General features: G+C 39.9%; 1 pseudogene; it reads right to left on the bottom strand.

The window, feature by feature from the left end:
• Positions 1–11771: 11771 nt before the first annotated feature.
• Positions 11772–12681, bottom strand: LOC118935909 (olfactory receptor 4P4-like; annotated as a pseudogene).
• Positions 12682–14919: the final 2238 nt, after the last annotated feature.

Genomic DNA, 14919 nt, shown 5'->3' with positions numbered 1-14919 from the left:
TGCCACCAGGTTAACATCAAACACAACCATGACTTGATCTGGTTTCACAAGAAAAACAATGTGGTTATTACATTCACCCTTATTATCAAGCCCCCATACCTCACTGCAGTCACTGTCCATCAGTGTAGTAAGATGCCACGGAGTCCCTATTAGTCTTTTCTGAGCTACACTGTCTTCCCCGTGACCCGACACACACCATGTGCACCAATCGTGATACCCCAGAATCCCCTTCTTCCTACCTCCCCAACTGCCTTCCCCCACCCCTCCCCTTTGGTAACCACTAGTCCCTTCTTGGAGTCTGTGAGTCTGCTGCTGTATTGTTCCTTCAGTTTTGCTTTGTTGTTATCCTCCACAAATGAGGGAAATCATTTGGTATTTGTCTTTCTGTGCTTGACTTATTTCATTGAGCATAATACCCTCTAGCTCCATCCATGTTGCTGCAAATGGTAGGATTTGTTTCTTTCTTATGGTGGAATAGTACTCCGTTGTATATATGTACCACATCTTTATCCATTCATCTACTGATGGACACTTAGGTTGCATTCATATCTTGGCTATTGTAAATAACAGTGCACTAAACATAGGTGTACATCTGTCTTTTTGAATCTAAGAAGTTGTTTTCTTTGGGTAAATTCCTAGCAGTGGAATTTCTTGGACAAATGGTATTTCTATTTTTAGTTTTTTGAGGAGCCTCCATATTGCTTTCCACAATGGTTGAACTAGCTTACATTCCCAACAACAGTGTAAGAGGGTTCCCCTTTCTCTGCATCCTCACCAGCATTTGTTGTTACTAGTCTTTTCTATGTTGGCCATCCTAACTGGTATGAAGTGATATCTCATTGTGATTTTAATTTGCATTTTCCTGATAGTTAGCAATGTGGAGCATCTTTTCATGTGCTTATTGACCATCTGAATTTCTTCTTTGGAGAAGTGTCTGTTCAGATTCTCTGCCCAATTGTTTTGTATCATTAATCTACAATTACATGAGGAACATTATGTTTACTAGACTTCCCCATCACCAAGTGCCCCCCCCCACATGCCCCATTACAATCACTGTCCATCAGCATAGTAAGATGCTATAGAGTCACTCCTTGTCTTCTCTGTGCTATACTGCCTTCCTGGTGCCCCCACCCCATGTTATGTGCTAATCATAATGCTCCTTTATCCCCTTATCACTCGTTTCCCACCCATCCTCCCCAATCCCTTTCCCTTTGGTAACTGTTAGTCCATTCTTGGGTTCTGTGAGTCTGCTGCTGTTTTGTTCCTTCAGTTTTTTCTTTGTTGTTATGCTCCACAGATGAGTGAAATCATTTGATAGTTGTCTTTCTCTGACTGGCTTATTTCACTGAGCATAATACCCTATAGCTCCAACCATGTTGTTGCAAATGGTAGGATTTGTTTTCTTCTTACGCCTGAATAATATTCTATTGTGTATATGTACCACATGTTTATCCATTCATCTACTGATGAACTATTAGGTTGCTTCCATATCTTGGCTATTGTAAATAGTGCTGTGATAAACATAGGGGTGCATATGTCTTTTTGAACCTGGGATCCTACATTCTTAGGTTATATTCCTAGGAATAGAATTCCTGGGTCAAATGGTATTTCTATTTTTAATTTTTTTAGGAACATCCATACCACTTTAAATAATAGTTGGACTAGTTTACACTCCCACCAGCAGTGTAGGACGGTTTCTCTTTCCCTGCATCCTCACCAGCATTTGTTGTTCCTAGTCTTTTCTATGTTGGCCATCTAACTGGCGTGAGATGATAACTCCTTTGTGGTTTTAATTTGAATTTCCCTGATAATTAGTGATGTGGAGCATCTTTTCATGTGCTTGTTGGCCATCTGAATTTCTTCTTTGGAGAAGTGTCTGTTTATATCCTCTGCCAATTTTTTAATAGGGTTATTTGCTTTTTGGGTGTTGAGGCATGTGAGTTCTTTATATATTTTGGATGTTAACACTTGTCGGATATGTCATTTACAAATATATCCTCCCATACTGTAGGATGCCTTTTTGTTCTGCTGATGGTGTCCTTTGTTGTACAGAATCTCTTTAGCCTGATGTAGTCCCATTTATTCATTTTTTATTTTGTTTCCCTTGCCCATGGAGATGCATTCGGGAAAAAGTTGCTCATGTTTATATTTAAGTGATTTTTGCCTGTTTTCTTCTAAGAGTTTTATGTTTTTTATGACTTACATTCAGGTCTTTGATCCATCTTGAGTTTACTTTTGTGTATGGAGTTAGTAATCCAGTTTAATTCTCTTGCATGTAGCTGTGCAGTTTTTCCAACACCAGTTGTTGAAGGGACTGTCACTTCCCCATTGTATATCTATGGCCCCTTTATCATATATTAATTGACCATATATGATTGGGTTTATATCTGGGCTCTCTGTTCCGTTCCATTGGTCTATAGGTCTCTCCTTGTGTCAGTACCAAATTATCTTGAATACCATGGTTTTGTAGTATACCTTGAAGTTGGGAAGCATAATCCCCCCTGGTATTGTCTTTCTTATCTCCTTTTCAGCATACTTCATTATTTTCCTGCCTCACCTTATGTTCTAAGTTCCTTAATTTTCTAGGCAGTACACTCACAGGGTCTTTTTGGAAGAGAAAAAATGTTTTTGAAACCTTCATCAACCTTGGCTAATTTTTGTAAATGCAGTGCTCTCCTTAAAACGTGGATTCCTGTGATCAGTAATACTTAAAGTGCATGTATTTCGATTTCTTAGTGGTGTGTATGGTCAAGAGGATGGAGCACTAGAAAAAGATCAGGTCTGTGTATATCACATGTGAAACGTTGGTGAAAACCCCTGCCAGGCCTCAGTTCTCAGGTGTCTTTTTTAAATTTAATTAATTCTTTTTTTTTTGAGAAGGCATCTCTCATATTCATTCATCAAATTGTTGTTAACAACAATAAAATTCTGTATAGGGGCCTCAAGGCACAATCATTAATCAACCCCAAGTCTAGTTCTCATCAGTCTCCAGTCTTCTGAAGCATAACGAACAAGTTCTTACATGGTGAACAAATTCTTACATAGTGAATAAGTTCTTACATGGTGAACAGTGGAAGGGCAGTCATCTGGAAACTTTCGGTTTTGATCGTGCATTATGAGCTATAAACAATCAGGTCAAATATGAATATTCGTTTGATTTTTATACTTGATTTATATGTGAATCCCACATTTCTCCATTATTATTATTATTATTATTATTATTATTATTTTTAATAAAATGCTGAAGTGGTAGGTAGATGCAAGATAAAGGTAGAAAACATAGTATACTGCTGTAAGAGGGCAAATGTAGGTGATCAGGTGTGTGCCTATAGACTAAGTATTAATCCAAGCTAGACAAGGGCAACTAAACATCCACAGATGCAGAAGATTTCTCTCAAAATGGGGGGGTGGGGTTCTAAGCCTCACCTCTGTTGATCCCCAGTTTCTCACCTGATGGTCCCCCTGTGACTGTGCCTATCTTAGGTTGTTCCTCCCTTGAGGAATCTTACCCATCTCTGGCTAACCAGTCATCTTCTGGGGCCATACAGGGAAATGTAAAGTTGGTAAGTGAGAGAGAAGCAATATTGTTTGAAAAGGTTAGCTTTTTACTTCTTTGCAGATTTATGCCCTGTGGCATCTATGCCCAGCATTTGTCTTGAGGTATCTTTACCACTTGGAAGAATTATGATACTCAGTAAATTCGATATGATGCATGAATTCTATTTAAGTGTTGTAATGAGGAAGGAAGAAGAAAAGCTATAGAAGTAGCAGATGGAAGAAAACATGGGAAGATTGATTATTTCTTTGACATATCTTCTTGTAGAGTAACATAAGCATGTATAGGTTTTAAACTACTAATTAAATTGTGCACATATATTAACATAATAGGAATACAGCTACATAACCAAAGCAGACCTACAATTACCAGCCATATCCAGTGAAACCAAGAAAACTAGTTAGGCACCCTAGGCATTTGTGAGAACTTATCAATGATATGATGGATATTGTCTAACTGAATTTGAATAGTTTGAGAAAAATCAGACAAATTAAAGCAACACATTCCTGGGAACTGTTCACATCCCAAATGTTCTTTTAACAGTAGATAGTCTGTAGTCGCAAGATTTTGGAGCGCTGCAACTTGCACTTCTCCTAATTCTTGGTTGAGTTCTGACAGTATAGATCCAGTCAAATTTGTTGTTTTACTGTATGCACACACCAGCTTAGATATCTCCTTCCTCATTCCAATGGCAAGTCCAGGAACTGGTGGAATGAATGCAGCTACAACTGCAACAGCACCAGGATCTTTGTTGAAGTTTTTTGATGATTATCTTCTGGAATGAGTCTTCCAGAGGATGTTGATGTTGGAAGTACTTCTTCATATCATATCTTAATTCGTTTTCTTGGTAGCCAAATTAGGCTTTGATCCTCTGTATAAACAAAAACAAACCCTTTGCCCACACTTTGATATGCCCTATATGTCATTGTGTAGAACATATTGGAGATCACCACACAGGAACAGCATTTTTTTTAAGAAAAAGGAATATTATCAGAAAAATGTACTTCCATAGCTTATCATCTGACACCCTTTAAATGATCAAAATTAAGGATTTTTAAAGCATGCTTTAATCATTGATTTACAGTTAGTTTTATCGTATCAGGGAGTAATCCCACTTTTGTTTCCTTTTTTTGGTTATCATTAATGTACATTACATGAAGAATATTATGTATACTAGGCTCTCCCCTCTACCAGGTACCCCCCACAAACCCCTTTACACTCAATGTCTATCAGCATAGCAAAATGTTGTAGAATCACTACTTGTCTTCTCTGTGTTGTATAGCCCTCCCCTTTCTCCCACCCTCCCATTATGCATGCTAATCATAATACCCCCTTTCTTCTTCCCCCCTTATCCCTCCCTACCCACCCATCCACCCCAGTCCCTTTCCCTTTGGTAACAGTTAGTCCATTCTTGGGTTCTGTGATTCAGCTGCTGTTTTGTTCCTTCAGTTTTTCCTTTGTTCTTATACTCCACATATGAGTGAAATCATTTGGTATTTCTCTTTCTTCACTTGGCTTATTTCACTGAGCATAATACCCTCTAGCTCCATCCATGTTGTTGCAAATGGTAGGATTTGTTTTCTTCTTAAGGCTGAGTAATATTCCATTGTGTATATGTACCACGACTTCTTTATCCATTCATCTACTGATGGACACTTAGGTTGCTTCCAATTCTTGGCTATTGTAAATAGTGCTCCGATAAACATAAGGGTGCATCTGTTTTTTCAAACTGGAGTGCTGCATTCTTAGGGTAAATTCCTAGGAGTGGAATTCCTGGGTCAAATGGTAAGTCTATTTTGAGCATTTTGAGGAACCTCCATACTGCTTTCCACAATGGTTGAATTAATTTACATTCCCCCAAGCAGTGTAGGAGGGTTCCCCTTTCTCCACAACCTCGCCAACATTTGTTGTTGTTTGTCTTTTAGATGGTAGCCATCCTTACTGGTGTGAGGTGATATCTCATTGTGGTTTTAATTTGCATTTCTCTGATAATTAGTGATGTGGAGCATCTTTTCATGTGTCTGTTGGCCATCTGTATTTCTTTTTTGGAGAACTGTCTGTTCAGTTCCTCTGCTCATTTTTAATTGGAATATTTGTTTTTTGTTTGTTGAGGTGTGCAAGCTCTTTGTATATTTTGGACATCAAGACTTTATCGGATCTTTCATTTACAAATATAATCTCCCATACTGTAGTGTACCTTTTTATTCTACTGATGGTGTCTTTTGCTGTACAGAAGCTTTTCAGCTTAATATAGTCCCACTTGTTCATTTTTGCTGTTGTTTTCCTTGCCCAGGGAGATATGTTCAAGAAGAGGTCACTCATGTTTATGTCTAAGAGGTTTTTGCCTATGTTTTTTTCTAAGAGTTTTATGGTTTCATGACTTACATTCAGGTCTTTGATCCATTTTGAATTTAGTTTTGTATATGGGTTAGACAATGGTCCAGTTTCATTCTCCTACATGTAGCTGTCCAGTTTTGCCAGCACCATCTGTTGAAGAGACTGTCATTTCACCATTGTTTATCCATGGCTCCTATATCAAATATTAATTGACCATATATGTTTGGGTTAATGGCTGGAGTCTCTAATCTGTTCCTCTGGTCTGTGGCTCTGTTCTTGTGTCAGTACCAAATTGTCTTGATTACAATGGCTTTGTAGTAGAGCTTGAAGTTGGGGGTGAGATCCACCCTACTTTATTCTTCTTTCTCAGGATTGCTTTGTCTATTCGGGGTCTTTGGTGTTTCCATGTGAATTTTTGAATTATTTGTTCCAGTTCGTTGAAGAATGTTACTGGTAATTTAATAAGGATTGCATCAAATCTGTATATTGCTTTGGGCAGGATGGCCATTTTGATGATATTAATTCTTCCTAGCCATGACCATAGGATGAATTTCCATTTGTTAGTGTCCCCTTTAATTTCTCTTAAGAGTGACTTGTAGTTTTCAGTGTATAGGTATTTCACTTCTTTGGTTAGGTTTATTCCTAGGTATTTTATTCTTTTTGATGCAATTGTGAATGGAGTTGTTTTCCTGATTTCTCTTTCTATTGGTTCATTGTTAGTATGTAGTAAAGCCACAGATTTCTGTGTGTTAATTTTGTATCCTGCAAATTTTCTGTATTCTGATATCAGTTCTAGTAGTTTTGGAGTGGAGTCTTTAGGGTTTTTTATGTACAGTATCATGTCATCTGCAAATAGTGACAGTTTAACTTCTTCTTTACCAATCTGGATTCCTTGTATTTCTTTATTTTGTCTGATTGCCGTGGCTAGGACCTCCAGTACTATGTTGAATAACAGTGGGGAGAGTGGGAATCCCTGTCTTGTTCCCGATCTCAGAGGAAAAGCTTTCAGCTTCTCACTGTTCAGTATAATGTTGGCTGTGGGTTTATCATATATGGCCTTTATTATGTTGAGGTACTTGCCCTCTATACCCATTTTGCTGAGAGTTTTTATTATGAATGGATGTTGAATTTAGTCATCCTTTTTCAGAATCTATGGAGATGATCATGTGGTTTTTGTCTTTCTTTTTGTTGATGTGGTGGGTGATGTTGATGGATTTACGAATGTTGTACCATCCTTGCATCCCTGGGATGAATCCCACTTGGTCATGGTGTATGATACTTTTTATGTATTTTTGAATTCGGTTTGCTATAATTTTACTGAGTATTTTTGCATCTACATTCATCAGGATATTGGTCTGTAATTTTCTTTTTTGGTGGGGTCTTTGCCTGGTTTTGGTATTAGGGTGATGTTGGCTTCATAGAATGAGTTTGGGAGTATTCCCTCCTCTTCTATTTTTTGGAAAACTTTATGGAGAATGGGTATTATGTCTTCTCTGTGTGTCTGATAAAATTCCTAGGTAAATCCTTCCAGCCCAGGGGTTTTGTTCTTGGGTTGTTTTTGATTCCTTTTTCAATTTCTTTGTTCATAATTGGTTTGTTTAACTTTTGTGTTTCTTCCTTGGACAGACTTGGAAGGTTGTATTTTTCTAGGAATTTGCCCATTTCTTCTAGGTTTTCCAGCTTGTTGACATATAGGTTTTCATAGTAGTCTTTAATAATTCTTTGTATTTCTGTGGAGTCTGTCGTGATTTTTCCATTCTCATATCTGATTCTGTTAATTTGTGTTGACTCTCTTTTTCTGTTAATAAGTTTGGCTAAAGGCTTATCTATTTTGTTTATTTTCTCAATGATCCAGCCCTTGGTTTCATTGATTTTTGCTCTTGTTTTTATCTTCTCAATTTTGTTTATTTCTTCTCTGATCTTTGTTATGTCCCTCCTTCTGCTAGCCCTCATTTGTTCTTCTTTTTCCAGTTTCGATAATTGTGATGTTATACTATTCATTTGGGATTGTTTTTGCTCCTTCAAATGTGCCTGTATCGCTATATACTTTCCTCTTAAGACTGCTTTTGCTGCGTCCCACAGAAGTTGGGGCTTTGTGTTGTTGTCATTTGTTTCCATATATTCCTTGATCTCTATTTTAATTTGTTCGTTGATCCATTGATTATTTAGGAGCATGTTGTTATGCCTCCATGTGTTTGTGAGCCTTTTTGTTTTCTTTGTAGAATTTATTTCTGTTTTATTCCTTTGTGGTCTGTAAAATTGGTTGTTAGAATTTCAATATTTTGGAATTTACTGAGTCTCTTTTTGCGGGCTAGTATGTGCTCTATTCTGAAGAATGTTCCATGTGCACATGAGAAGAATGTATATCCTTTTCCTTTTGGATCTAGAGTTCTATAGATGTCTATTAGGTCCATCTGTTCTACTGTGTTGTTCAGTGCTTCCATGTCCTTACTTATTTTCTGCCTGGTGGATCTATCTTTTGGGGTGAGTGGTGTGTTGAAGTCTCCTAAAATGAATGCATTGCAGTCTATTTCCCCCTTTAGTTCTGTTAGTATTTGTTTCACATATGCTGGTGCTCCTGTGTTGGGTGCATATATATTTAGAATGGTTATATCCTCTTGTTGGACTGAGCCCTTTATCATTATGTAATGTCCTTTATCTCTTGTTACTTTCTTTGTTTTTTAAGTCTATTTTGTCTGATATTAGTACTGCAACCCCTCCTTTCTTCTCTCTGTGGTTTGCCTGAAATATGTTTTTCTATCCCTTTACATTTAGTCTGTGCATCTCCTTGGGTTTGAGGTGAGTTTCTTGTAAGCGGCATATAAATGGGTCTTGCTTTTCTACCCATTCTATTACTCTGTGTCTTTTGATTGGTGCATTCAGTCCATTTACATTTAGGGTGACTATTGAGAGATATCTACTTCTTGCCATTGCAGGCTTTAAATTCGTGGTTACCAAATGTTCAAGATTAGCCTCTTTAGTATCTTACTTCCTAACTTAGCTCTCTTATTGAGCTGTTATATAAACTTTCTGGAGATTCTTTTCTTCTCTCCCTTCTTATTCCTCCTCCTCCTTTCTTCATATGTTGGGTGTTTTGTTCTGTGCTCTTTTTAGGAGTGCTCCCATCTAAAGCAGTCCCTATAAAATGCCCTGTAGAGGTGGTTTGTGGGAGAGAAATTCCCTCAACTTTTGTTTGTCTGGGAATTGTTTAATCCCTCCATCATATTTAAATGATAATCGTGCTGGATACAGTATCCTTGGTTCAAGGCCCTTCTGTTTCATTGCATTAAATATATCATGCCATTCTCTTCTGGCCTGTAAGGTTTCTGTTGAGAAGTCTGATGACAGCCTGATGTGTTTTCCTTTATAGGTGACCTTTTCCTCTCTAACTACCTTTAAAACTCTTTCCTTGTCCTTGATGTTTGCCATTTTAATTATTATGTGTCTTGATGTTGTCCTCCTTGGGTCCTTTCTTTTCGAAGTTCTGTGTATTTCCGTGGTCTGTTCGATTATTTCCTACCCCAGTTTGGGAAAGTTTTCAACAATTATTTCTTCAAAGACACTTTCTATCTCTTTTTCTCTCTCTTCTTCTTCTGGTACCCCTATAATACAGATATTGTTCCTTTTGGATTGGTCACACAGTTCTCTTAATATTGTTTCATTCCTGGAGATCCTTTTATCTCTCTCTATGTCAGCTTCTATGCGTTCCTGTTCTCTGGTTTCTATTCCATCAATGGCCTCTTGCATCTTATTCATTCTGCTTATAAATCCTTCCAGAGTTTGTTTCACTTCTGTAATCTCCTTCCTGGCATCTGTGATCTCTCTCTGGACTTCATCCCATTGCTCTTGCATATTTCTCTGCACCTGTCAGCATGTTTATGATTTTTACTTTGAATTCTTTTTCACGAAGACTGGTTAGGTCTGTCTCCTTCTCTGGTGTTGTCTCTGTGATCTTGGTTTGCCTGTAATTTGGTTTTTCATGGTGGTAGAAATAGTTTGCAGAGCTGGGACGAGTTTCGGCTGCAAGAACTTCCCTTCTTGTTGGTTTGTGACCCTCCTCTCCTGGGAGAACAGCGACCTCTAGTGGCTTGTGCTGGGCAGCTGCGCGCAGACAGGGCTTCTGCTTCCTGCCCGGCTGCTATGGAGTTTATCTCCACTGTTGCTGTGTGCGTGGCCTGGCTCGGGCTGCTGCTCCAAAATGTTTGAGCCGCATTGGGGGTGGAGCGACCAGGAAGCTATTTATCTCTGTGAGGGTCCTCCATGCTCCCTGCTGCCCAGGTGGTTAGAGTACCCAGAGATCCCCAGATTCTCTGCCTCTGGGCTAAGTGTCCTGCCCTGTCCCTTTAAGACTTCCAAAAAGCACTAGCCAAAACAAAACAAAAAGTAACAAAAAAAAAATTAAATAAATAATTAATAAAATCAAGAAAATAAGCCACTCTCTTTTCTTTGTTCTCTGGCACCGGGCTTAGGGATCTGCTCACTGGTCTTGCTGCCCTGTTTCCCTAGTATCCAGGAGCCTACACATGCACTGTGTCTGCACTCTGGTCAGGATGGCTGGGGCTGGGTGTTTAGCAGTCCTGGGCTCCCTCTCCCTCCCTGCTCCAACTCCTCTCCTTCCACCTGGAGCTGGGGGGAGCAGAGCTCGGGTCCTGTTGGGCCAGGGCTTGTATCTTACCCCCTTCGTGAGGCGCTGAGTTCTCGCCAGGATGGATGTGGTCTTGATGTTGTCCTGTGTCCTCTGGTCTCTATTCTAGGAAGAGTTATCTTGGTTATATTTTTATAAATATATGTGGTTTTGGGAGGAGATTTCCACTGCTCTACTCACGCCTCCATCTTGGCTCCCTCAGGTGTCTTTTTACTTAAGAATTCTTGTACAAATAAGGGAAGTCCTCAGTATACCAAAGATGATCCTATCTTATGCACCAGGTTTTGTTTTGTTATCCCTGGTTCTCAGTCTCGTCTTCCTTATTTCTCCCTAGTTGAGGGATTACCTGGACAGAGATGACACAGTTTTCCCTAGTTTGAATGGGGGAAGAAAACTTCAAAATATGTTGCTTGCATAAAATGCAGTAAGGATTAACAAAATGTGGGCAGTAACATCCATCTCTTCAGCTGCATGCTTTTGGGAGCTCAGGTTCTTTCACAAGACGGGATATTTTCTAGTTTACATATTTACAAAAGACATCAATCTGTAAACTCATGAAGCATTTTAAATGAAGTTATGTCACTGAATTATATTTATAGAGTTTAAAAAGGGTGTTCACCATCCAATCTGAAACTTCTAATTCCTGAACTACACCACCAATAGGGTACTAAGAACGAATCACACTGGTTTCTGTAAGTATTGTGTGGATAGTCTAATGGCATGCATTGAATTATTTTATAAGCATGATTTATTTATGCAAGTGTTAAAATTGACAACACTTGTAAATTTTTGCATTGCCTTTTTTATTGCAATGGAAACCTCAGAAAAATAGAGGGCTAAGCACCTCTTTTTAGCTCTGAGAGCTGTCTCAGTCAAGGTGTCTGTGTCCTAAATCAGGGCACAATTGCACAGCTATGCAGTCTTTAAATGTTCTCTGATAAAAGTGCTTTAATACCCACTCTGCCTGTGATCATGAAGCACAAAATGTTTCAGGATCCCAGACCTAAGTTTCAGAATGTCAGAACTGGAATAGACCTTCAGGTCATCTGATCCACTCCCCTTGAATACAGCCTCAGGATAGTTTCATAACAGAAAAAGAGTGGCTGAGAGGCCTTCTTCTTCAAGGCTTGCAACCTTGGATGACAGCACAGCCCCCTCTCTGCACTGGCTTTATTTGTATTACTGATTCTGAGGATAGAACAGATCCAGCAAAGGGCTTGGACCACCAGCGGTTCATTTCTCTTGGAACAGTCTGTCTCAGCAGCACACACTCCTCATGGCATTCTTCATGCCTGAGTTACTCAGCATGCAGTTGAAAGGGTTGAACATGGGGCAATAGGTATAAAATAGGGCAAAAACCATATCATTACTGACAGATTCAGCCATGGGATCATAGTTGGTGATGAGGGGCAAGAACACGTACATGAGAGTGATATGTGATATGAGAGTTGCAGGTAGAGAGGGCTTTGCAGCAGCCCTCAAAGGAGTGGGACCTCACTGTGGACAGGATGATGATGCAGGAAACCACCAAGGCAACAAAGATCAAAGTGGGCAGCACCCTTGTGGTGGAAAGGATCGCAATAACCATGCTAGTGTTGGTGCAGGCCAGCTTCAGTTAGGGGAACGCATCACAGAAATAGTGATTGGGGGCACAGAAGGGAAGCACAGTGGTAATTAATACGTGCAGGATTGAGTGGATAAATGCCCCAATAATGGAGGACATCACAAGGGCAAAGCGCACATGTTTGTGATGGCCATATAGCACAGGGATCTGCAGATAGCTACCTAGTGTAATAGGCCATGGTCACCAAAGTGAAGATCTCTGTGGCACCAAACAAGTGGGCATAAAATATATGGGTCATGCAGCTGTTGTAGGAGATACTCTTCCTCTGAGCCAACGAGTCTGTAATGAGTTTGGGGCTACCATGGAGGTGAAGCAGACATCCATGAAGGGCAGGTAGCTGAAGAAAAAGTACACAGGTTGCTCACTGACGTGGCTGCCCCTGATGCTGTAAAGAATGAGCAGGTTCCCTGAGAGAATTGCAATATATCAAAGCGAGAAAAGCACAAAAGAGGCAACTTTGGTGGCCTCATCACTAAAAAGTCCCAGGAGGATAAATTCAGTGATGTTTTCATGTCCCATTGCTTCTGGGGTTTTATCATTTAGAAGTTGCAGTTAATGTACCTTAATCATTCAACTTCTTAAAATTATTTTTATTAGAAGTCATTCATTTATTCATTAAACATGATTGTTTATGACACAATCACTATAGTAGTTCTAATGGTAGAGTGGTGTACAGAGTATGTACTGTTTCTACCCACAAGTAGAGCACAATGCATTAAAGAAGTCATATAGTCACAAAAATAGCACAAATAACACCAATTTATTGAAGTTTTGATCAATCCCAAAGTCTCAAACTTACCACAAGCAACAGAATGAAAACATAAAAAGCTAAAACACTGTGTTTCAGGTCAATTTTGAGATGTAATTTCAGCATTACACTTTAGAGTGATTTTTGATTCTTTGGCTTGTATAAAACAGCAATGAGTTTCTCTGTTCTCCAAGGCCAGGGATATCACTATTATTTTGAGTCCCTCCCATTGACTAAATCTGTGCTGAATCCTGAAAGTACCACAATGTCATCAGGCTTCAGGGAGCTCATAAGTATAACCACTGGACCTCTGGGGGGCAATTTCAGAAAGTGGCTTCTGAACCTTCTCATGATATATATATATTTTTTTAATGGCTGAAAAGAAAGAGCAACAGTTAGATTATTGAGTAAAAGGGTTTCTCCGTTGGATGGGCTTCTGGCACATTTATGGCTTCCTGGAATTGACATTATTTCCAAGCTCACTCTCCAGTCTCACCCAGGAGTTCCCATCATTTTTGCCCTCTGATCACACTTGCTTGCACGCCCTTTTAGGGCTGCATCCTTGGCATGCCAAACTAGACCTACAGATTCTTTACACTTGCTCTGCTTCAACACCTTGTATCTCTTTGAACTGAACCCCACTTTCTTTCCTACCAGCCTCACTACATGCTTCTGGGCTCATGTTATGGTTCTTTGGTGCAAATTATTACACTATATCTCTTACTTCTTTTTGGCAACCTGATCTAAAATGTATCACAAAGCTACTAAATTCAAGGCTCAATTTCATAAAAAATACACCCTACATCCTAATAAAATTTGATGGACTGTTTGTGAAGGGTTATAATAACAATTGAACAATGATCTTTATTTCACATGAGTACTTATGAAACAATCTTAGAAAAACACCTATTTGGCATATATTTATAGGATTTTAGGGAATTCATGTGATAGGTAAATATTTACAAGGACAGAAATCTAGTCCAGGTGGCTCCCTTCTCATCTCTAGTTAGCAAAGAGCAGAAATTCCCGATTTCCCCCTTCCCATCGCTCTCCACTCTTCCAGGCACTTACTCCCTAAACTCACTCCCTAAACTTGCTCCCCCTTGCTTGCTCGTTTGCTGTACATGTAGAAATGTTGCAGATACAAAAGCAGAAAGATATGTACTGGTCCCCTTGCCTCTGTTCAGGGCTCAAACTTTGGGAGATTACTCCCCTCTGAGCCCACCAGTGTAAAATTAAAACCTAAACATTCCAAGACCTCCAAGTGCTGCTTGGTTCTTCCATCAGCGATTCAGTCCAGGTTTCTCAGGTTTTTCCTTATCATTTGTTACCATGACCGGGAAACCCAACCATGCTGACCCTTTGTTGCCACCGGTTTGGTGCAACAACGGGGTGGTGATGAAACCAATGATTGCAAAGAAGAAGGTGTACCCTGCCTGATCTTATGGCAGTCTCCTTCCCGGTCGCCCTGGGCCAGGCCCGCTCTGCTGTTCCTGCCGGACTCAGGGAGGCTTGGTATGTGAGGACCTATTTCCAACATCAAACCCGTTAAGGCCCCGGGGCCCCTGAACCAGCCAGTTCCCATCCACTGGGGTGGAAGGTGAGCTTTATCACCTCCTGGAGACTTCTTAGAAACATTTCCAGGTGGTGAATGTTTAAACTCTGGTCTGAGTGTGTGTGAGTGTGCAGGGCGGCTGAAGCCATTCAATCTGCACTGCATCTGTGGTTCCACGGCCTGTGCTATCGAATCTCAGTGGGCCCTTCACTGTATTCACGGTCGACTGCCACAATGTAACAGTGACTCAGCTTCGGCTGACCTGGTCTGGGACTTATACACCTTAGTCAAGGCTGATCAAATTCTCTGAGAGGAGCACAAATGGATAGGCATCTGACTGGTCTCCTTTCTAGAGGAGGCACCCCTCCCTTGTCTGTTGTCATGGCAACATTGCACGGACAAGTCATGGGGTCAGGGCACAGCAAACCCACAGATCTTGACACTATGATCAAAA

This window comes from Manis pentadactyla, chromosome 18 (assembly GCF_030020395.1).
Source record: "Manis pentadactyla isolate mManPen7 chromosome 18, mManPen7.hap1, whole genome shotgun sequence".
NCBI lineage: Eukaryota > Metazoa > Chordata > Mammalia > Pholidota > Manidae > Manis > Manis pentadactyla.
This window is presented reverse-complemented; position numbering and strand designations above follow the sequence as displayed.